Source organism: Lactuca saligna, chromosome 2 (genome assembly GCF_052625555.1).
Source record: "Lactuca saligna cultivar CGN05327 chromosome 2, ASM5262555v1, whole genome shotgun sequence".
Classification (NCBI taxonomy): domain Eukaryota; kingdom Viridiplantae; phylum Streptophyta; class Magnoliopsida; order Asterales; family Asteraceae; genus Lactuca; species Lactuca saligna.
Window position 1 is genome coordinate 161,010,658 of NC_136418.1, and position 23,361 is coordinate 161,034,018.

Sequence of the window (23,361 nt, forward strand, 5' to 3'; positions counted from 1 at the left end):
CCCTGGAAAACTTCCTGACAAAAATACCATACGATGAGTATAATAGTTAAAAAGAGAAAAGCAAAGACCATAAACAACCTGGCCATGAAAAAACGCAACGTGTTTGGACTCTACACACGGACGGTGCAGCAGGAAAGGAGGGGTTAGGAGCCAAACTCACCCTCACCAACCCCGATGGAGACGAGTTAACTTACGCATTACGATTTGATTTTAAGACATCTAATATGGAAATTGAAAATGAGGCCTTATTAGTCGGACTCTGGTTAGCGGTCAAGATGGGTGTCAAGAAACTAAAAGTCTAGACTGATATTTTTACTTGTTATAAACCAAATTAATAGGACATACGATGCGAGGGATGAAAAAAAATGGAAAAATACGTAAGCGCAGTGATCAAGTTAGTAACATAATTTGATATGTGTACAATCGAACAGATAAAGTGAAGTGGAAACAAAAGAGCTAACGTGTTAAGCTAGCTATCGGCAACAACGTTTAATAACCTGTAAAAAAGGGTGTTGGTAAAAGTGTTGTATAATAGAAGCATAGAAAAAGAACCAATCAACAAGATAAAACCTAAAGAAACCACCCGGATGACTCCATTGTATGACTATATAACACTGCGAACTCTACCAAATGATGTTGTTATAGTAAGGAAAATAAAGATAAAGGCTCCACACTTCATGATTAGCAACGGTAGTCTATAAAAATGGATACCTAACTCCTTGGCTGAAATGCATTAAAGATAAGTGAGAAAAAGTGCTCCAAAAAACGCATGTTCATGAGACAGGAGCACACGAAGGAGAAACAACACTAACTAGTAGAATCCTACAAATGAGATTCAACTAGCCAAACATTAATGCCAAAGCAGAAGAAATTACAAGGAAATGTATGGAATGCCAAAGTTTTTCGCCCGTACAAATAATGTCATCAACCAAACAGAATAACATCATCAACTATTGGCCTTTCCACCAGTAGGGAATTAACATTATGGGTCCCTTCCCAGAAGCCCCCGGGAGGGTAAAATTTCTAATTGTTGTGGTCGATTATTTCACCAAGTGGATAGAAGCAGAGCTTGTATCAGCAATCATGGGGCGATCGATAATAAAGTTGATGTGGAAGAATATAATTACTCATTTCAGAATGCCAAGTGTGTTGATCATCGAGAATGGGTTGTAGTCTGTAGAAAATCCATTTAATGGATGGTGTCAAGACAACAACATCTAGTAATGCTTCACTTCCATGGCACACAAACAGGATAATGGCCAATCGGAAGTGTCAAACAGAACATTGGTGAAAGGCATCAAGAAAATTTTGGTCAAAGCAAAAGGTAATTAGGTCGATGAATTTCTCAGCGTGTTGTGGTCTCATTGAACAACCCATCGTAGCAGCACCAAGGAGACCCCATTCAGCTTGACATACGTGACATAGGAGGTTCTTCCCCCAAAGCTACTACCAGGATCCTTAAGAGTTATGGATTTTAAACAGGAAGTAATAGAAAATGATTTACGCCACAACCTCGGTATGATATACGAAAAACGAGTAGCAGCAAATCTCCACTAAGTAGTGTACAAAGCACAAAATGGAAGCTATTATAATAAATGTGCCAGGGAAGATCAATGTAGGCCAGTGACCTTGTTCTATGTGCCAATGAGGTCAGCCATGCTAAACCAAGAGGTAAATAGGGCCCTACATGGGAAGGTCCATACCGAATAGTCGAGGCACATGGAAACAGAGGTTACAAGTTGGAAACACTCTAGGGGAGAAAGATTCCATGCACCTAGAACATACAACACTTAAGGGAGTATTTCTTCTGAATATGAAGAAAATAGAATGGAAGCATAGCCATTTAAGGAAGCATTAAAAAAGTGGGTAACGCCACATTTTAACGTTTTATAGTAAACCTTGCATTTAGCTTTATAAGAACAATTAACTAACTAGATTGATCACCTAATTAGCAATTTATTTTCTTTAATAAGTATGAATGAATATATTCCTCGTAATGTATGTTCCCATGGTTAAAAGGATTACAACCTTTACCTAGTTATCAAGCTTCTCAACCCAACTTACCATGGCAACAGGTTTATTAGCCATGCCTCGACATAGTTAAAAGGATTACAACCTTTACCAAGTTATCAGACTTATCAATCCAACTTACCATGGCAACAAGCTCATTAACCATGCCTCGATGTCGTTAAAAGGATTTCAACTTGTACCAAGTTATCAGGTTTCTTAGCCCAACTTATCATGACAACAAGGTCAATTTCCATGCCTTGACATGGATAAAAGGATTGTAACCTTTACCAAGTTATTAGGCTTCTTAGCTAAACTTATCATGGCAGCGGAATTATTAGTCATGCCTCGACATTATTAAAAGGATTGAAACCTTTACCAAGTTATCAGGCTTATCAGCCCAACTTATCATGGAAGTAGGCTCATTAGCCATGCCTCGACATGGTTAAAAGAATTGCAACTTTTACCAAGTTATCAAGCTTCTCAGCCTAACTTACCATAGCAGCGGGCTCATTAGCCATTCCTCAACATGGTTAAAAGGGTTGCAACCTTTACTATGTTTTCAGTCTTCTCAGCCCAACCTACCATTGCAACAGGATCATTATCCATGCCTCGACATGGTTAAAAGGATTGAAACCTTTACCAAGTTATCAAGCTTCTCAGCCCAACTTACCATGGCAACAGGCTCATTAGTCATGTCTTGACAAGGTTAAAAGGATTGCAACTTTTACATAGTTATCAACCTTATCAGCCCAATTTACCATGGCAGCAGGCTCATTAGCCATGTCTCGACATGGTTAATAGGATTACAAAGCTTACCAAATCATTAGATTTCACATCTCAACACATCGTGGTGATAGGATCATCAACCATACCTTGACTTGGCAAGCAAAATTTGGATCCTTAGCTAATAATAGATAAGTTACTAAGTATGGAACTCTATATTTACAATTCAAGAATACCCTTACCTTTACCTCTATACCATCCAAACCAAAAATCTTAGTTGCACCACTAGAACCCGATTCATCATTAGTTTCATAAACATAGAGCTTCCTCAAACCTTCCACATCCAGCTCACCCAAGTACAACGGGTTCATGTAATCACAAGAAATGAAAGGATCAACAACGTCCATAACCCCCCCCCCCCCCCACACACACACACACACCATGGCTAGAGGTAGAACTAGCAGCTCCTATGTCAAATGTCCCAATAGATATCTCTTTCTTGACGCCTTCACGTCTTGATTTATCACCTGCACACCAACAATTGTTTTTTATCTGCCCTATCCTGTGGAGAAACTCCATCTGTTTGATAACCTTCTCCACCACCCTAACCACACCTTCCTTCAAAAGTTAGTCAAGATCCCCCTCTGATCGAGCATCAGCTTGTTTCAAGGCTTCATCATTCTAGGAAAATTCATCAAATTTCTGCAACAAATTCTCCACTCATTCCTCTACCATCGCCTTCTCAAAAGCAAGTAATCCTAGTTTTTGATCAAAAGTATTTGCACTCTACTCCAAAGAGGTAAGTTGTCGCTACAATTCTTTTTCCTTGGCACTCAAATCAGCATTGATACCTTTCAATCGACAAACTCACCTTGCCCCTACAAACAGGAAGTAGGCGGCCTGGTTGTAAGCATATTTAAGATATCACACTGTATGATCATCTGAGAATGAATCCATCTCAATGACGGACCCGTTGGGAAAAGCTTGACAAGAAAACTACAAATAATTTTCTCTCACAGACATATGAGGGTATGTAGCAATATTCCACCTTGGAGCAATCAAGTTAGAATGAATATTACTCTCACGAAGAACATGAGAACTACCTTGAAAGTTTGGTTCTGCAGGACCAAGTGTAGCCCTCTTAGGGTTTGGCTCAGGCACCATGAGAACATGGTCTAATTGGATGCTCCACCAGCAATAGAACGATCAATTATCTTAATAGTCCCCTCAAACTGTTAAACGTCATCATTAAGGACTGTGATCAACCCCCCCCCCCAGAGACATGAAAATCAGCAAGGAGATTCACAATAACTTTTCTCTTATTTACACGAGCAACAATATGCAACTTGACGTCACCCCCAATGAAGATAGAAGAATCTAGCAAAGCCTTCCTCCTAACCAAGAGGTCTCGGTCTTGGAAAGGATCTCATCTTTACTATCTTCCACGAACGTACAATCATTTGACTTGTCATGCTTAGACAAACCAGTCATAGGAGTGTTAAACACGATACCAGTGGGATTGCTAGGAAGATTCACAACGTAGCCCGGTGCCCCGCAGTAGAGATAGCCTTAGACAAACGATGGTTGGCTAGAGGAGAGACTCAACAAGATCGATCTATCTAAACTAATTATCTCCTTCAAAATTCTTTCCTAAAACTTCCATAAAACTTAGAACACGCTCAAACCCTACGAGTCGCATAACAAACAATAAGGATTTTAACTTCTCTTTAGTTGATGTATACATAAAAAAGAGGGGGAAAGGAGGAAATAATATGACAAAGAACATAAAATTTTACATAGAGAATAAGAAATCATCATTGTTAACAACATAGAACTCATGCATCTTCTCCCGATGACACCACTCAATGCTCATTCCTGTCTCGACTGAGACAACTTCAAGAAATCCTTAGGAATGACTTTAAGTTTTTGAGATGAAAAAAAACTTTTTGATTGCAAGGTGATAATTTTGGAGCACCATTGAAAGTAGATTCTATACGAAAATAAGGTCCTCCAACACGAGATCTGTCAACCCAAAACCAATGACTGCCAATTTTTAGGGCTAGATCTCCCCTCCGGAACAAGAAAATGGTTGTTTTTATAAGAGTAAAAGGTGTAATTGTCGTTGGTAGGCAAGAAACGTAAGTAATTCTTGAAAACCCATAAGTCATGCTCTAACCCTTGAGTTTGAAAAAGCATCTCAAAGATCACAACCTTGGTAACAGCATTGGGGGTCAACTCATAGATGTTGATGCCATTCTTTTAAAAAAGTCCAGTCATGAAATTAGTCGTCGGAAGATGATAACCAACATTGAAAGTCTTGACGTATATGCCTACTTTTCCCAATGAGGGTTCAAATTACAATGCCCCTACAAGTGGGATGCTAACTAAATCTTTTGGTTTGAAACCATATCTCTCCCTAAAAGAATTGGCATATTCTGGAGTTAGAATGATGCCATCAGAAGAAACCATGGTGATTGGGAGTGCCTTCGTGAATGAAGAATAAGAAGACGAAAGAGAAAAAGCAAATGGAAGAGGTGAAAATAACCTAGAAAGCACCAGTATATAAGGGAAGGTTATGAGCTGGAAAAGTTCGAACTTATTTGATAGGACAACTGATGTGACGGTTTCCTCGATCACTGGAGAGAAGTTATAGTTGCTAGAGTCTAGAACATCATGGCTAGACTATATCAATGCCATGATTACTAGACTAGGGGCTTAATGATGTATCCCTCTAGATAAGTCGCAGCAGAGTAGAACAAACAGCACAGAGTAACTTCCGTCATTCAATTTGCGCCGCGTGTCGATTCAATTGATCATCGAGACAACATGTTCTTGTGGGCCTAAACATCACTGGCATGTGAACAAAACGTGTAGAAAGGATGAATCAACATGTATGGGACAAACGTCAACAAAAGGGGCAATTTTATGCCACTAACGAATATTTTGTCCCTACCAATCAGAGCCACGGAAGATCTCTCAGGTACCATGTGGAACAATGGAAGCGCTAAGGGCATTATAGAGAATATTCAGGAGATCTTGTATCTACGCGAACTTTGTGGTCAAGTATGCGAAAACCCTAAGATAAATAGACATTTAAGGTACGTATTAGGATCTCTGCTCTTATATATTACAGACTTACGCAAACCAATTACTGATCACTAACTTGGTCATCGGAGTGCCTCTCCAGGATCTGACATTCTTTATTGTTGAGTCTGACTGCTGCTCTCGAATGATTTCTTAGAATTAGAGTACTTCAGAGATTGACGTCACATCATATATATATATATATATATATATATATATATATATATATATATATATATATATATATATATATATATATATTGAAATTCAACCTCAGCCATATATTACGTATTTGTTACTCTAAGCTTCCGAGTACTGGTGCGGCGGATAATGTCTAATCATAAATAATTATATGACAGAAATGTATAATTATATATGATTATACTTATTTATACATATATGCATAATTATAAATGATTATACATATATGTCTGTTCTCAAAGTGATTAACCATATATGGTTAAGGCGGTCGGTAGTAGAGGTTGTGGTGGTAAAGGTAACGGAGAATCGGAGATGGTAGTGGTGAGGTCGATTAGGGGCAGAGGTGGTGGTGGTGTTGGCGGCAATAATGATTGTGGTGATGGGGAAGGTGGTGGTGTAAAAAGGAACAAGCGGCGTTGCATAATTATTTATGATTATAATTTTCCCGTTGCATTTGTACGGTAGAACACTAGAACGGTAATATGCAAATTATACGACTGAAAGTTGAATCTTAATATATATATATATATATATATATATATATATATATATATATATATATATATATATATATATATATATATATATTCGAAATTTCAACGAGTTTTTATATATAAAAGTAATAATAAATCAAAGTAAATGAGTGGTCCATTATTTCATAATAGGAAATGGATCAACAAAATAAACGAGTAAAAGGCATATAACGTGAGCACGTTTGCATTTGAAGACAGAAACATGTTCTCGACACGACATAAATGGTAGGCCGGCTTAAAATTAACAGAAAGTAACAGATCAGGCCCGATATTTTGTACATTACCGATGGCCCGGGTCCACATTCCAAGGATGACTCAATATGTCGGCCCAAATTTTTGGTCTCATATCATTATTTTGAAAGTAAATTATAGTTTTGGTACCTATGGTATATACACTTATGCAGATTTGGTCTTAATTTTGAAATTTAACACCATTGATCCTTATGGTTGTTAAATCTGTTATTTTTGGTTTCATAGCCAGATATCGTCCATTCAATGCGTAGAAAATAGCTATTATACCCTTCTTTTGTTTTTCTTTGTCTTTTATGATTTTTGACATTAATATAAAATTAATATAAACTCAATGACATTTCTATTTAAAAAATATATAAAACCATTATTAACTCGGTTTTTTGTTTCTCTTGTCTTCCATTCTCCTCCTCCAACAAAACCATTGGCGGTAGTGGTTGATCTAATGTATTTCTTTCTCTCTCTCTCTCTTTCTCCCCCTTTATTTATTTGTTTGTTTGTCTGTCTATCTATTTGTATGTTTGTCTTTCTCTTATCTCTTGATCTCATATGCATAAAGTCGATGTCGATCTCACAACCATTGTTTAGCTCCAAGGAATCAACCCTTATTAGAGGCTCAAACATTTTTATCATTTGCTTTCTTTACCTTCGGTTGTTTCAATGTCACCCACCATCTAGCTGTCAACTTCCAACCCCTTATTTCATTTCTTCAAGCATTTTCATCAACATTTTGAAAATGTGACATATGTTTAAGGTTGTCCAGTCTTCTCTTAGATTATTTTTTTGAATGGCCAAATTGGATTTTATATTTCTGGTTGTTTTTCGCTATATATAGATTGATATTTTCTTTTATAAGACTTATTATATAAAAAACGGGAGAATTTCTAGTTGATTATGTAGATTTTGTTTCAGGAATACATGAATTAAAGCGAATGGGTGTAAGCTTATTGAGGGAAGTTGAAATTAATTGCGGATTTTGAACTATTTGGGGTTTTAATCAATTTTATGTTTTAAACAATTAGATTTTATATCAATTTTAGTTTTTTAATAATTAGATTTCAATCTGTTCTTAGGTTTAATTTCAATTTGAATTTATTTTTTGATATTAGATTAGAATGTGATGGTGAGGTGGTGATATGTGGGTTGTGTAAGAAATAAAAATAATATTAGAAGTGCATAAATAGATGGTGATAGTAGTTAGCAAGTCTGATAAAGATATTAGAGAAACCGACAACAATATTTGTATACAGTGGTGACGGTGGTATAGATGGTGATGGTGGTGATATACTAATAGTAGTAGTGATATAGGGTAGGTCTCACTAATTTAATAATAAGAGTAAATTACACGAATGGTCCCTATGGTTTGGGGTAATTTGCACGTTTGGTTTCTAACTTATTTTTTTAACTCGGAAGGTCCCTACGGTTTGTTTTTGTTACGTGCTTGGTCCCTACAGTTTGTTTTTGTTACGCACTTGGTCTCTGTCTTACCTAAAACGATTTTTATTTAAATAAGAAAAAATTGTGGGGTAGGTAAGGTAAGGTGAGTGGGGTGGGGTTGGGGGTGTGTTACTTAAATAAATTAAAATATCAAGGGAAAAATAGTATATTTAAGTAAGACAGGGACCAAGCGCATAACAAAAACAAACAGTAGGGACCTTCCGAGTTAAAAAAATAAATTATGGACCAAACACGCAAATTACCTTAAACCATAGGGACCATTCGTGTAATTTACTCTAATAATAATTATATAATAATAAACGATAAAATATGAAATGGGTAAAATCAAAAAGGGACAAAATTTGGCATTTTAGCTGCTCCGTAGTACTCAACATACTTAACAAAACGACTTTGACGGTAATTAGGATGGGGACCAAAATTGGTGGGTTTGTTAACCATAAGGATCAACTGTGACAAATTTTCAAACTATTACCAAACATGTAGAAATGTACATATCATCCTGCATTATAAATTATAATTAGAGTTCGATGGTGTTTGTTTTTTCATAGAAACTAGAGGGTCGTTCGTCGCTCCGCTAGGGGCGGAAATTGCTATTTTTATTTCAACTATATAAACTTGAATTGTCATTAATTAAAAAAAATCAGAAAAACTCACAACTCACAAGAAAACATCATACTAGTGTTCATTCACACTTTTAAAGTTTCAAGTGTATTTACTTTACACATTAACTACCATTACTTTTAAATCATTAAAAAAAATAAATAGTAGTGCATCAGGATTCTTTAAAGCATCATAGAAATACATGAGGAATCTTGATAACTGCTTTTTATTTAAACCGACAAATAGATAGAAAGTAATCCAACCCGATGGATTAGGAATGTTTGGCTGGCTACCAAGAGAGGCACCACTCACCACTACAAGGAACGAGGAATCGAACTCGTGCCAATCCAAAGAAAATCCTTCAAATGTGCTTAACCAATAATCGAACTCTTGACCTCACACACTGATGCCTATAATCCAGGATACATCACAACCAGGTTGGTGATCACTTGCATTAAAAAATTTATTCAAGGGAAAAACTGTATAAAAAAATTAAAGGAACCACATTAAAACCTAGAGTCATTCATCCACCACCATCTTTTTCCCCGATTAGTAGATCAAGCGTATTTACCCATGTCTTCAACTACCCCAATTACTATTTCACCAACATTGGCCGGCCGAAACTTAGAGCAATCGGTATGGGCCAAACAAGATGTAACGCCAGTGACGTGGCACATGGCGACGACATCTTAACGGGGGGAACACCGCCCCCTGCTCGTTACAACTCGTCGAGATTGGATCTCGTTGGCATCACGACTGGATGAAACGAAGGAATTTTGACCGTTTGCAAACGTTTAATTGCAACCGTTTAAAAAAAAAATTAACTATTAAAAAAACAATTTACCCTATAAATACCTACCATTTTATAAAAAATTTCACACACTTTCTCTTCTCATCTCTACATACTTTCAATTATCATAAAAAAAATATGGATTTTTTCGACTCGTCCGATGATTTAGATAACGATATTTTCTTTAGGATGATGTATCATTATTACACTACCGACCTGCTACAACCAGACCCAACCCCGCTACTAACAAGACGTGCGATGTTAAACAGAAATTGCGAGGAAGGACACGAACATCTATATCGCAATTACTTTGCGGATAATTGTGTATACGGGGCGAAAGATTTCAAAAGAAGATTTCGTTTGAGTAGTGATGTGTTCTTACGAATCGTCAACGCCTTGGAAAGTCGGTATCGTTTGTTTACTATACTTTTATACAAAATAAATAAAAATGTACTACATGTTTCTTTAATTTTACAACATATGCAATATATTTTTAAATTGTATTTAATTTATGTTTAGGTACGAATTTTTTCAATTAAGACATGATGCTAGAGGTAGACGAGGGTTTACAATGTTGCAGAAATGTGTTGCGGCCATTCGTTTGATGGCTATGGGGGGAGTCACCTGACACCATGGACGATTATATGAGAATGTCCGAAAGAACCACAAGAGAGAGTTTGTATACATTGTCAAGGGGTGTTGTTGAAACTTTTGGAGATGTATTTGCGGAAACCTTCATTGCATGAATTGCAAGAATTGTATGCGGCGCATGAAGAACGCCATGGGGTTCCCGGAATGATCGGAAGCATTGATTGCACACACTGAAAATGGAAAAATTGTCTGGTAGCATAGAAAGGGCAATACGCAAATGGTCATCACGGATCACCTTCGTTGGTGATAAAGGTTGTCGCTTCTCAAGATTTATGGATTTGACATGCATTTTTTAGGGTTGCGGGTTCCAACAACGACATCAACGTTCTTGATGAATCGCCAATATCCAACGATCTTTTGAATGGAAAAGCCCCAGATGCTCCTTTCACAGTGCATGGAAACGAATACAAATATGGGTATTACCTTACATATGGAATATATCCTCAGTATTCCATATTCGTGAAGGCATTCCGCCACCCCGGTTGAAGAACGAGACAAATTTTTTAAGAGAATACAAGAAAGAGCACGTAAGGATGTGGAACATGCTTTTGGAGTGCTGAAGGCGAAGTGGCATATAGTCGAACATGCAACACGACCATTGGATTTAGAAACTCTACGATATATCATGTATGCATGTATCATAATGCATAACATGATAGTAGAAGATAAAGGGTGAAATATTGCACACTATATCCCAACGGAGCCCATATACGTTCAGTTTCAACCAGGAACAACAGATTATTTGCATCGCGTTGTTAACATCCAGGATGCATGTAACGCCCGTGTATCTAGGCTTGCCATTTTTATCAATGTAATAGTCTAGGTTAACCTTGTAACTCAACTTGAAATAATAAGAATGTATTATTTGTGAATTATTTGAATTATGTGATTTATGTGTGTATTTTCTTAATTTTTATAATTTAATAAATTAAGAATAAAATAAGCGTCAAAATTTAAGTGTGAGTTAAGCCCGACATCTTTGCATAAAGTTGTAGTGGTCGAAACAAGGATTCCGGAGATATAAGGAATGCCAAAATCCGAGTTATAACGAAGAAGTTATGACCTGTCGAAGTTTCGCGACAGAACCGACACGACGCCGAGTGACGTAAAATATGAATTTAAGATAGAGCGATATTTAGCCTTAGCGATCTAAACGAAAGTCGTAGATTTCGTTAAACCGAGAGCATGCATAAAAGGAACGCCCAAATCTGACTTCGTATGAGGAAGTTATGATTTTCTGAAGTTTCGACTTAGCAGTATGCAGCCCGAATACTCGATTTGAGATCGAGCGGTTTTTAGCCGAAACAATCTAAATGAGAATCGAAGATCTTGTTGTTAGTAGTGAAGCAATGAAAAGTTAGGCGAGAACGGACGTCAGACGAAGAAGTTATGAATTTATAACGAAGTTTTTCTGTCCCGGCCTTCTAAAAATAAATAATAAAAATAAAAGTCAAAATTAGCCGACGGAGTCTAAATGAAAGTTGTAGAGTATGGTCTGAACTTCGCGTGGATATAAAGAACGTCGAAAACGGAGCTCGTATGCGAAAGTTACGCAATTTAGAAGTTTGACAAGTCAATTACGCCCCGCGTAATTTGAGTACGCCCCGCGTACTCAGTCGGATGCAACTTGTCTGACCAATACTCGAGTGCCACCAGTCGACGCACGCAGTGACGTCAAAGTACGCCCCGCGTAACCCGAGTACGCCCCGCGTAATCCCAGACCCAGCAGCCTATAAATAGAACTCGAATTCAGCCATTTTCTCTTGTTCAAACTCTTCCCTCTCTCTAAGTTTTGCCTCGTTTTGCGTGCCGTTTATACCCCAAAGCCCCGGTAATATTCCCGATCCCCGAAGTAAGATCCGAAGCCCCGAGGATCCCGAAGAGCGTTATTCCCGAGCCGAAACGCTGCCCGCAAGGAGCCCGGTTTTGTGAAGATCTTCCAGATCTACGGAGAAACACCTCTTCTGCAAGCCGTAGTGCTGCCCGATCATCTTCTGATCAAGTGAGTGTGTAGTTATTTTCATTCCAACGCAATATTATGAAGTATTTCCTATAAAATACGTGTTATGTGTATATACTTGGTTGTTATACGTGTGAGTGTATATTCACTCTCTTCTATCTTATAGATCTGATGTATTCTCTATGAAATACGTGTTATGTGTGTATGCCTCATCTGTTATGTGGAATATGTATTGCTTAAAGCATGTTATACAGGTTTTTAAACTATGTATAAACATGTATATTTTTATCTACTAATATGTTGGGTAGAACATGGGTAGATAATTGGTGTGTAATAAACAGATGAGAGGCCTCGGTGTTATTGGTGTTATTCTAGTCATTCAGCAGAGTATGGATGATGACCACGGACTATTCTAGACTGTCCTGTGGAACACTAGCAGGCTCATTACCTGTAGGTGTTGTGAACGACGTGTTCACCGGTGTACTCTATCCCCCACATGGTTGCCTTTAGGACACTTATTGTTGAGGAAGCCCCTCTGCAGTGATGTCCGTCCCGATGAAAAATCCTGAAATAGGTTCCTTATAATAGACGTTATTTTTAGGAACGTAAGGTGAGGATAACGGGAATGGGTAATCGGGTTTATTGTTGATTGTTGAAATTAAATATAATTATTGTGGGTTGAAAACCCTATATGCTCACCAGGCTCCCAAGCCTGACCCACTCAGTTGATTTATTTTACAGGAAGTGGCGCAAGAGCTTAAGATGGGTGGACATCAAGTTGTTTTGTTTACAAGTCTGTATATGTATATATTTGTTGAATGACTTGTAATGCTATCGTTTATGCTTTATGATCTGTATCGGAACATGACATCCCGACTTTTGATTGTGAAATGAAATCATATTTCTTTATGAAATGTTTTGATAAATATCTATTTTATCATGTTTTGTTTTTGGGAACAAATTCCGCATCTCTTTTAAAATTAAAAGGATTTACTCTGAAAATTATTTTAAAAAGCATAAATGAAATCGATCTTTTCTGGCCGAGATTTTGGGGATGTCACAGTTGGTATCAGAGCATTAGTTTAAGCGAACTAGGAATTTGTAGGATTTCTAAACTTAAACTTAGCATTCTAAGTGGAGATTGTGAGGTGTGTGTCTAATAAATTTTAGACACGAGCACTAGTTTATTTTAGGAAAGTTGCCTAAAATGCTTTTATGTGCTAAATGTTATATGTTGCCATATATGATATTATTTGTTCGGATCTACGGTTTGTTGCCAACCGGATCTGAAGGTTTATGTGTTTAGGATTCTAAGCGTATGTATACGATATTAGAACTAGCATGTAATCGTTTGGAGTAATAAGGTGAAATTATTCGGTGTATAGATCAAAATGGTGAGAACAAGAAGCGGAGTTGGAAATGCTAATGAAAACAGGAATCAACCGCCTGTAATCGAGCAAGTACCTGTCGTAGCTGCTGCACCTGAGCCGATAACAATGGCTGGTGTACAAATGATGATTCAAATGATGTTGGATCGTCAAATGGAAGAAACAAGACGCCTGCTTAGGCAGAATCGTGAAGAACCGGCAATTCAAGCGGAAGAGCCCGAGGAGAATGGAGGGCAGTCTGAAGGAGAAAACTTTAGTGGGATCATTGGTCAAGACGAACAACCAGTGGTTAGACGCAATAACCAGTATGGAGGAAATGATGGTTGTGGGTGCAAGTATAAGGATTTCATGGCATCCAAACCACCATGCCTATCCGGAAGCCCGACGCCGGTACAAGTTATGGACTGGGTCTCTGAAATGGAGACTATGTTTGAAAGTTGCGAATGCAGCAACAGGCAGAAGACCGCTCTTGCGATCCCTCTGCTAAAATCTGGCGTGTTGAGTTGGTGGAAGCTGTTAGCTGACTCTATGCCCAAGGGAGAAGCAAGAAAAATATCTTGGGAAGACTTTCTGGAACAACTAAAACTGCAATACTGCTCCGAGCAGGACCTTCTGGAAATCAGTAATGAGTTTCAGAATTTGAAGAAGGGGAAATTGAGCGTTACTGAATACGCTACAAGTTTCACGGAAAAGATGAAGTTTATCCCATATTTGGTGCCTACAGAACTCTCTAAGGTCAACAAGTTTGCCCTTGGACTACCAGCGGACTATGGTCCAATGGTTAAGCAAGCAACCACATTGAAAGCCGCCATCTGGGCTGCTAGAAATGTTGAGACCCAGATCAGGGAAAAAGGTCTGGAAAGGTCAGAGGTTGGTGAGAAAAGGAAAATCGATGGATTTTCAGGGTCCAGCAAGAAAAGTAAATTCTCGAAGTCTAGTTCGAGAGGAAGTGGAGGAAAGGTAGAGGCGAAATGGTGCGACAAGTGCAAGAAGAAGCATCATGGGAAGTGTGGCGCGGAAACCACATGCTTCAAATGTGGAAAGCCAGGGCATTATGCCAACGAATGCACCTTCACCAAGAATGTTTGTTATGGTTGCGGTGAGGAGGGGCACATCTCAAGGGATTGTCCGAAGAAGAAGGAGGCAGCAAGACCCAACATTCCGCCAAAGCCAAAGGCGAGAGCATTCCAGATGACACTGGAAGCTGCTAAAGATGAAGCTGATGTCGCTTCAGGTACCTTTCTCGTTAACAAATTGCCTGCCCAAATTTTATTTGATTCTGGAGCCAACTACTCCTTTATATCGCATGAATTTGGTAGAAAACTAGCTTTGCCTATTGTGAGACTAGATAATGCTTTATTAGTCGAAGTTGCTAGTGGCAAGATTGTACCTGTTAGCCATCGTATGAAAAACATTTTAATTGATTTGAATGGGAATAAGTTCCACGAGGAATTATTACCTATAGAACTTAATGGTTTCGACATCGTTTTGGGAATGGATTGGCTTAGTGCCAATGATGCCGAAATTTTATGCAAGAAGAAAATAGTGAAAGTGAATTCGCCTGGAAAGGAATCGTTTATGGTGTATGGAGATAAACGCAGAGTAAATTCTGGAATCATTTCCCTAATGAAAGCCAGAAAGTGTTTGACCAAGGGATGTACATCATATTTAGCATTCGTGATCGATGCTAAGAAGGAAAAGAAGGTGATGCAAAATATTCCTGTTGTGTGTGATTATCCGGAAGTATTTCCCGAAGATCTTCCTGGATTACCGCCCGATCGACAAGTAGAATTTCGTATTGACTTGTTGCCCGGAACAACGCCAATTGCAAAAGCACCTTATCGATTAGCACCGACGGAGATGAAGGAGCTAATGATGCAACTTCAGGAATTATTGGACAAAGGTTTCATTAGACCTAGTTCATCACCCTGGGGAGCTCCGGTGTTATTTGTAAAGAAGAAAGATGGAAGCATGAGGATGTACATTGATTAATGAGAGCTGAATAAGGCAACAATAAAGAATAGATATCCGTTGCCGAGGATTGATGACCTATTCGATCAGCTACAAGGTTCAAGTTATTTCTCAAAGATCGACTTGAGGTCAGGATATCATCAGCTAAAAGTAAGAGAGCAGGATATAGAGAAGACTGCATTCAGAACCCGATATGGACACTATGAGTTTTTGGTTATGTAGTTTGGACTAACCAATGCTCCAGCAGCATTCATGGATTTAATGAACAGGGTTTGTAATCCGTTCCTTGATAAATCTGTGATAGTGTTCATTGATGACATTCTGATTTATTCAAAAAGCCAAGAGGAGCATGGCAGACACTTGCGAGAAGTTTTGGAAGTCTTAAAGAAGGAGAAGCTGTATGCGAAGTTCTCCAAATGTGATTTTTGGATTTGAGAAGTCCAATTCTTGGGTCACGTGGTCAACCAAGAAGGTATAATGGTTGATCCAGCAAAGATTGAAGCTGTAATGAAGTGGGAACAACCAAAAAGTCCCACGGAGATCCGAAGCTTTTTAGGATTAGCCGGATATTACCGAAGGTTTATCCAAGGCTTTTCTTCGATTGCTAGTCCATTAACAGCTTTGACCCACAAAGGAGCTACTTATGCTTGGAGTGATAAGCATAAAGAAGCATTCGAGAAGCTAAAGAAGAAACTATGCGAGGCACCGATACTTTCTCTACCCGATGGAGTTGAAGACTTCGTTGTTTATAGCGATGCGTCTGGTGTTGGATTGGGTTGTGTTTTGACCCAAAGAGATAAGGTGATCGCATATGCATCTCGACAGCTGAAAGAGCATGAAAAGAACTACCCGACTCATGATTTGGAGTTGGCAGTGGTAGTTTTCGCTTTGAAAATATGGAGGCATTACCTCTATGGCACGAAGTCCAAACTTTTCACTGATCATAAGAGTCTCCAATATCTCTTTAGTCAGAAAGAATTGAATATGAGGCAACGACGCTGGCTGGAACTACTTAAAGACTACGACTGTGATATACTTTACCACCCCGGTAAAGCCAATGTTGTCGCTGATGCTCTCAGTCGGAAAGTCAATCTTGAAAGGAGAAGGCCAAGAGCGTTGAGAATTGAAGTTGTCTCGACTATTTTGGAAAGTATAAAGAAAGCTCAAGAGGAAGCTTCGGAGAAGAATGACCGAAAGGAGGAACGTTTGGGAAAAACGTTAGTGTTCGGTGTAAACAGTCATGGACTGAAGGTGTTCCAAGATCGGATATGGATACCTAAGACAGGAGGAGTCAGAGATCTTCTGATGGAAGAAGCTCACAAGACCATGTACTCAATTCATCCCGGTAGCACTAAAATGTGTAGGGACCTGAAACCCTATTATTGGTGGCCGACGATGAAGCTCGACATTGCGAAGTATGTGGCCGAGTGTGTGACTTGTGCAAGAGTCAAGACACAACATCAGAAACCGTACGGGAGTTTAGAACCATTGCCTGTGCCTATGGGTAAGTGGGAAGACATTACTATGGATTTTGTCACTAAACTGCCCAGAACAAAGAATGGTCACGACATTATTTGGGTGGTCGTCGATCGATTCACTAAGAGTGCGCATTTCATAGCAGCCAATGAGAAATGGTCTATGGAAAAGCTTGCGAATTCTTACGTGAAGGAAATTGTGAGACTTCACGGTGTTTCGTTAACGATTGTGTCGGATCGTGATAGCCGTTTCACCTCACGATTTTGGAAAAGTCTACAAGAGGAATTGGGTACCAAGTTGTGTTTAAGTACAACTTACCATCCGCAGACTGATGGTCAGAGCGAACGGACGATACAAACACTTGAAGATATGCTGAGAGCGTGTACCTTGGAATTCCTAGGTAATTGGGATGAACATTTACCTTTGGTAGAATTTTCCTATAATAATAGTTTTCACTCGAGCATAAAGATGGCACCTTATCAAGCTTTGTATGGACAGAAATGTCGTACGCCGTCTTGTTGGCTTGAGGCTGGGGAAAAACAGTTTATGGGGCCGGAGATAGTCCATTAAACTGCTGAAAAGTTGAAAATAATTAGGGAGAGAATGTTAGCAGCTCAGGACCGTCAAAAGAGTTATGCTGACAAAAAGCGAAGACCGATGACTTTTGAAGTTGGAGATTCGGTTTTGCTTAAAGTCTCGCCGTGGAAGGGACTTATAAGATTTGGAAAAAGGGGAAAGTTAAGTCCAAGGTTTATTGGACCGTTTAAAGTTCTTCAGAGGATTGGGAACCAAGCTTACAAGCTCGAACTACCAGAAGAACTGAATGGAATTCATAACACTTTCCATGTGTGTTATTTGAGGAAGTTCACAGGAGAAGTTCCCGACATAATTCCACTTTCAGAGTTGAGGATCGATGAGAACAAAAGGTTGATTGAGGAACCGGAGGCAATTGTTGACCGAAAGACTAAGAAATTGCGACGTAAGATGGTGGAGTTAGTGCTTGTCCGATGGAAACACACGAATGGGCCAAATCTCACCTGGGAGACGGAGAGTGACTTGATGAGTCGCTATCCACATTTGTTTGCTGGTGTGTGATTCCGGGGACGGAATCATTCTAAGGTGGAGAGAATTGTAACGCCCGTGTTTCTAGGCTTGCCATTTTTAGCAATGTAATAGTCTAGGTTAACCTTGTAACTCAACTTGAAATAATAAGAATGTATTATTTGTGAATTATTTGAATTATGTGATTTATGTGTGTATTTTCTTAATTTTTATAATTTAATAAATTAAGAATAAAATAAGCGTCAAAATTTAAGTGTGAGTTAAGCCCGACATCTTTGCATAAAGTTGTAGTGGTCGAAACAAGGATTCCGGAGATATAAGGAATGCCAAAATCCGAGTTATAACGAAGAAGTTATGACCTGTCGAAGTTTCGCGACAGAACCGACACGACGCCGAGTGACGTAAAATATGAATTTAAGATAGAGCGATATTTAGCCTTAGCGATCTAAACGAAAGTCGTAGATTTCGTTAAACCGAGAGCATGCATAAAAGGAACGCCCAAATCTGACTTCGTATGAGGAAGTTATGATTTTCTGAAGTTTCGACTTAGCAGTATGCAGCCCGAATACTCGATTTGAGATCGAGCGGTTTTTAGCCGAAACAATCTAAATGAGAATCGAAGATCTTGTTTTTAGTAGCGAAGCAATGAAAAGTTAGGCGAGAACGGACGTCAGACGAAGAAGTTATGAATTTATAACGGAGTTTTTCTGTCCCGGCCTTCTAAAAATAAATAATAAAAATAAAATTCAAAATTAGCCGACGGAGTCTAAATGAAAGTTGTAGAGTATGGTCTGACCTTCGCGTGGATATAAAGAACGTCGAAAACGGAGCTCGTATGCGAAAGTTACGCAATTTAGAAGTTTGACAAGTCAATTACGCCCCGCGTAATTTGAGTACGCCCCGCGTACTCAGTCGGATGCAACTTGTCTGACCAATACTCGAGTGCCACCAGTCGACGCACGCAGTGACGTCAAAGTACGCCCCGCGTAACCCGAGTACGCCCCGCGTACTGAGTACGCCCCGCGTAATCCCAGACCCAGCAGCCTATAAATAGAACTCGAATTCAGCCATTTTCTCTTGTTCAAACTCTTCCCTCTCTCTAAGTTTTGCCTCGTTTTGCGTGCCGTTTATACCCCAAAGCCCCGGTAATATTCCCGAGCCCTGAAGTAAGATCCGAAGCCCCGAGGATCCCGAAGAGCGTTATTCCCGAGCCGAAACGCTGCCCGCAAGGAGCCCGGTTTTGTGAAGATCTTCCAGATCTACGGAGAAACACCTCTTCTGCAAGCCGTAGTGCTGCCCGATCATCTTCTGATCAAGTGAGTGTGTAGTTATTTTCATTCCAACGCAATATTATGAAGTATTTCCTATAAAATACGTGTTATGTGTATATACTTGGTTGTTATACGTGTGAGTGTATATTCACTCTCTTCTATCTTATAGATCTGATGTATTCTCTATGAAATACGTGTTATGTGTGTATGCCTCATCTGTTATGTGGAATATGTATTGCTTAAAGCATGTTATACAGGTTTTTAAACTATGTATAAAAATGTATATTTTTATCTACTAATATGTTGGGTAGAACATGGGTAGATAATTGGTGTGTAATAAACAGATGAGAGGCCTCGGTGTTATTGGTGTTATTCTAGTCATTCAGCAGAGTATGGATGACGACCACGGACTATTCTAGATTGTCCTGTGGAACACTAGCAGGCTCATTACCTGTAGGTGTTGTGAACGACGTGTTCACCGGTGTACTCTATCCCCCACATGGTTGCCTTTAGGACACTTATTGTTGAGGAAGCCCCTCTACAGTGATGTCCGTCCCGATGAAAAATCCTGAAATAGGTTCCTTATAATAGACGTTATTTTTAGGAACGTAAGGTGAGGATAACGGGAATGGGTAATCGGGTTTATTGTTGATTGTTGAAATTAAATATAATTATTGTGGGTTGAAAACCCTATATGCTCACCAGGCTCCCAAGCCTGACCCACTCAGTTGATTTATTTTACAGGAAGTGGCGCAAGAGCTTAAGATGGGCGGACATCAAGTTGTTTTGTTTACAAGTCTGTATATGTATATATTTGTTGAATGACTTGTAATGCTATCGTTTATGCTTTATGATCTGTATCGGAACATGACATCCCGACTTTTGATTGTGAAATGAAATCATATTTCTTTATGAAATGTTTTGATAAATATCTATTTTATCATGTTTTGTTTTTGGGAACAAATTCCGCATCTCTTTTAAAATTAAAAGGATTTACTCTGAAAATTATTTTAAAAAGCATAAATGAAATCGGTCTTTTCTGGCCAAGATTTTGGGGATGTCACAATGCAAATAAACACAACCAAATTCGAGAGGACTTGACGGATTATATCTTCTATGGTAACAGTAACGATAACGAATAACGTTGTATTTTTTTTAATTTGGATGTTATTTCTTTTTTTTTTTTGGATATTATGTGTAATTTAGTCTTTATGTTACTTTAATCTTTAAAATTTTTTATTTGTTATTTATAATTTTTAAACATTAAGTTTTATTTATTATGTTATATTTAAAAAATATTTGTCTAAATTTATAAAAAATAAATCAAAATAAATAAAAAATAAATTATAAAATGGAAAAAAAAAGTTGGTGTCATAACAAGATACAACATGTTGCCCAATTCCCCACTTGATGTCATAACACCATTCATGATGTGGCATGTGATGTAGCACCAAAATGGTGTTACATCTAGTTGTCCACACCTTATGGTCTTAATTATCCATTTTTCATCCATTGGTAGCTCCCAAGGAGAGACTTGGCGTTCACAAGATGAAAATAATACCTACAAAATGATTAGAAGAAAATAATAATAAATAAACAACCATGTAATCATATTGCTTAAGAAATTATATAGAATAAAAAGGTAAAAACGTAATATATATATATATATATATATATATATATATATATATATATATATATATATATATAGGTTTTGCTGCTGATTGTAACATCCCAAGTTCAGAAGCAAGAAGTTGAAGGGTGTTATGTGAAAATTAAGGAAGGGACTCGACTAGTAGGTCTCTTGACTCGTCGAGTCGAAGCGAGTGTCGGACACATGATTAAGTGGCCTGAGTAGCCGAGTCGGCGGATGGACTCGACGAGTCAGTGCTGGAAGAGGAAAACCCTAATCTTAGGGTTTGCACCCAATTTAAAGGACTTAATGTCCTCCCCTCAGCCCCCTTAGCACCCTTTGAGATCCAGAAACCCTAAATTCGTGTGAGAGTCCTTGGGAAGCAAATTGGAGCTTAGATAAGTGATTTGTGAAGAGATTTTGAAGATCAAGAAGCTTGGATCAAGGAGATTTGTGGAGATTCAGATTATTCTTCATTGGGAGGTCATTTTGAAGGTAATGAATTTTTATCCTTGGCCTTCTCCTTAGATCCATCTTTCATGGAGTTTTAGGGTTTGTTTGGAGATATTGTGATGAGATCTTGGTGCATGAGTTAGATCTGGAGTTGAAAGTCTGGGTTCTATTTGGATCAAATATGTAGAAAGCCCTTTTAGTTGCTATGCAAAATCCATTCCTCGTGAGTTAAGTTTCCTCATAGCTTAGTGTAAGTCCCTAATTTGCCCGTGTATCAATCAGATCCGTTTGATGGTGCGGAATCCCGATCAAACGGATGATGTCAGATCAAATAGAAGAGAAGGAGAAGAAGAATATTAAGAATCTTGATTGTATTGATGATATGAATGAAATTCCTTACAATAGATTCTCACACACTCGTTTTTCTCTCTCTAGGCCGTAAATTCCTTTGTGTTCATCAAATCATTCCTCACACCCTAATACTTATATTTATACTAAGGGAACATGGGCCGGAAACAAATGGGTTGTAAATGAGTTTACGGCCGTAAGGTGTTTACGGCCGTAAACTCAACCGTAAACATGGGCCGTAAACTCCAGAAATATTACAGAAAAATATAATTTTCCAGAAAAGCAAAGTATAAACCATATCTTGACCCAACAATCTCCCCATTGGTTTATAGCTTTCTTTTCTTAATTAACCCAACAAGCTCCCCCTAAAAAGTAGCTGGCTCTTCTTGTCAATCTTCAATGAGAGTTTGGCTTCAGCTTTAACCTTCGATTTCTTCACATCATCAGGATAAACATATAAATCTTCAATCAATGACTTCATCTTGAGCACTTGAGGTTTTCTTCAGAATTTGGCATTGAACGCACATTGGGTGAGGAGGCTTGATGTACTGATTCTTGAAAGATAACGCTTTCAGCTTGAGAATCTTCAGAGAGAACATCAGAGAGAACAAATCTTCTGAATCACTTCAGCAGGTACAACGATAGCAGCAGACTGATTGAGGAGGCTTCAATGCAATCCGTTACATAATCTTCAATTTCTGCTTCACCTTGCTTCTGGGGTTGAAAGGTTGGATTTGAAAGAATAATCTTCATTTCTTACTCCTTCGAATGAGAATTCTTCGATGCTTACGGATGAGGCTTTGGCTCAGAAATCTTCAACACAAACTCCATGAGTCTTATCTATACCTGAAATCACTTTTCAAGAAAAAACAAAACTAAAAGAAAACTTAGCACACAAATTAAAACAGAAACAAAAATATTTTTTTATTTTTGATTTTTCTGAACAAGAAATTAAACAGAAATAAAACTATTTTTGGATTTTTAATTTTTCTGATTTTTCTTTGATTTTTGATTTTTTTTGATTTTTTTTTATTATTTTTAATTTTTAATTCTCCCCTAATATCTAAATTAGAAGAAACTATGACAAATTTAACAAAAATAAAAATGATATCTAACTTTAAAAGTGATTTGGGATCAAAGTTTTTAGACAATCTTTATCCACTTGTCGGTACCTTTCATATTCACATCTTTGTCTGGTCGATCGTCGGTATTGTTGTCCACTTAAACACAAAAAAATGTGACAAATTTAGGACATACTATTTGTTACAAGACAAGGTGAACTTATGTTCCTAGTAATTATATATGATCCTAAGTTCCTCGATACTATATCTTAAGGACCATTCAGCTGATGACGACCAGGGATATTGTTTTCTACCTAAATTGAGCAGCGAGATCTACAGACAATCTGTATGTGTTCAATTTTAAGTGTACTGGAACATGTTTCCCGCTTCCTGACATGCCCCAGCCATCAAGAACTTCCAGAGTACTCCTTACACCGGG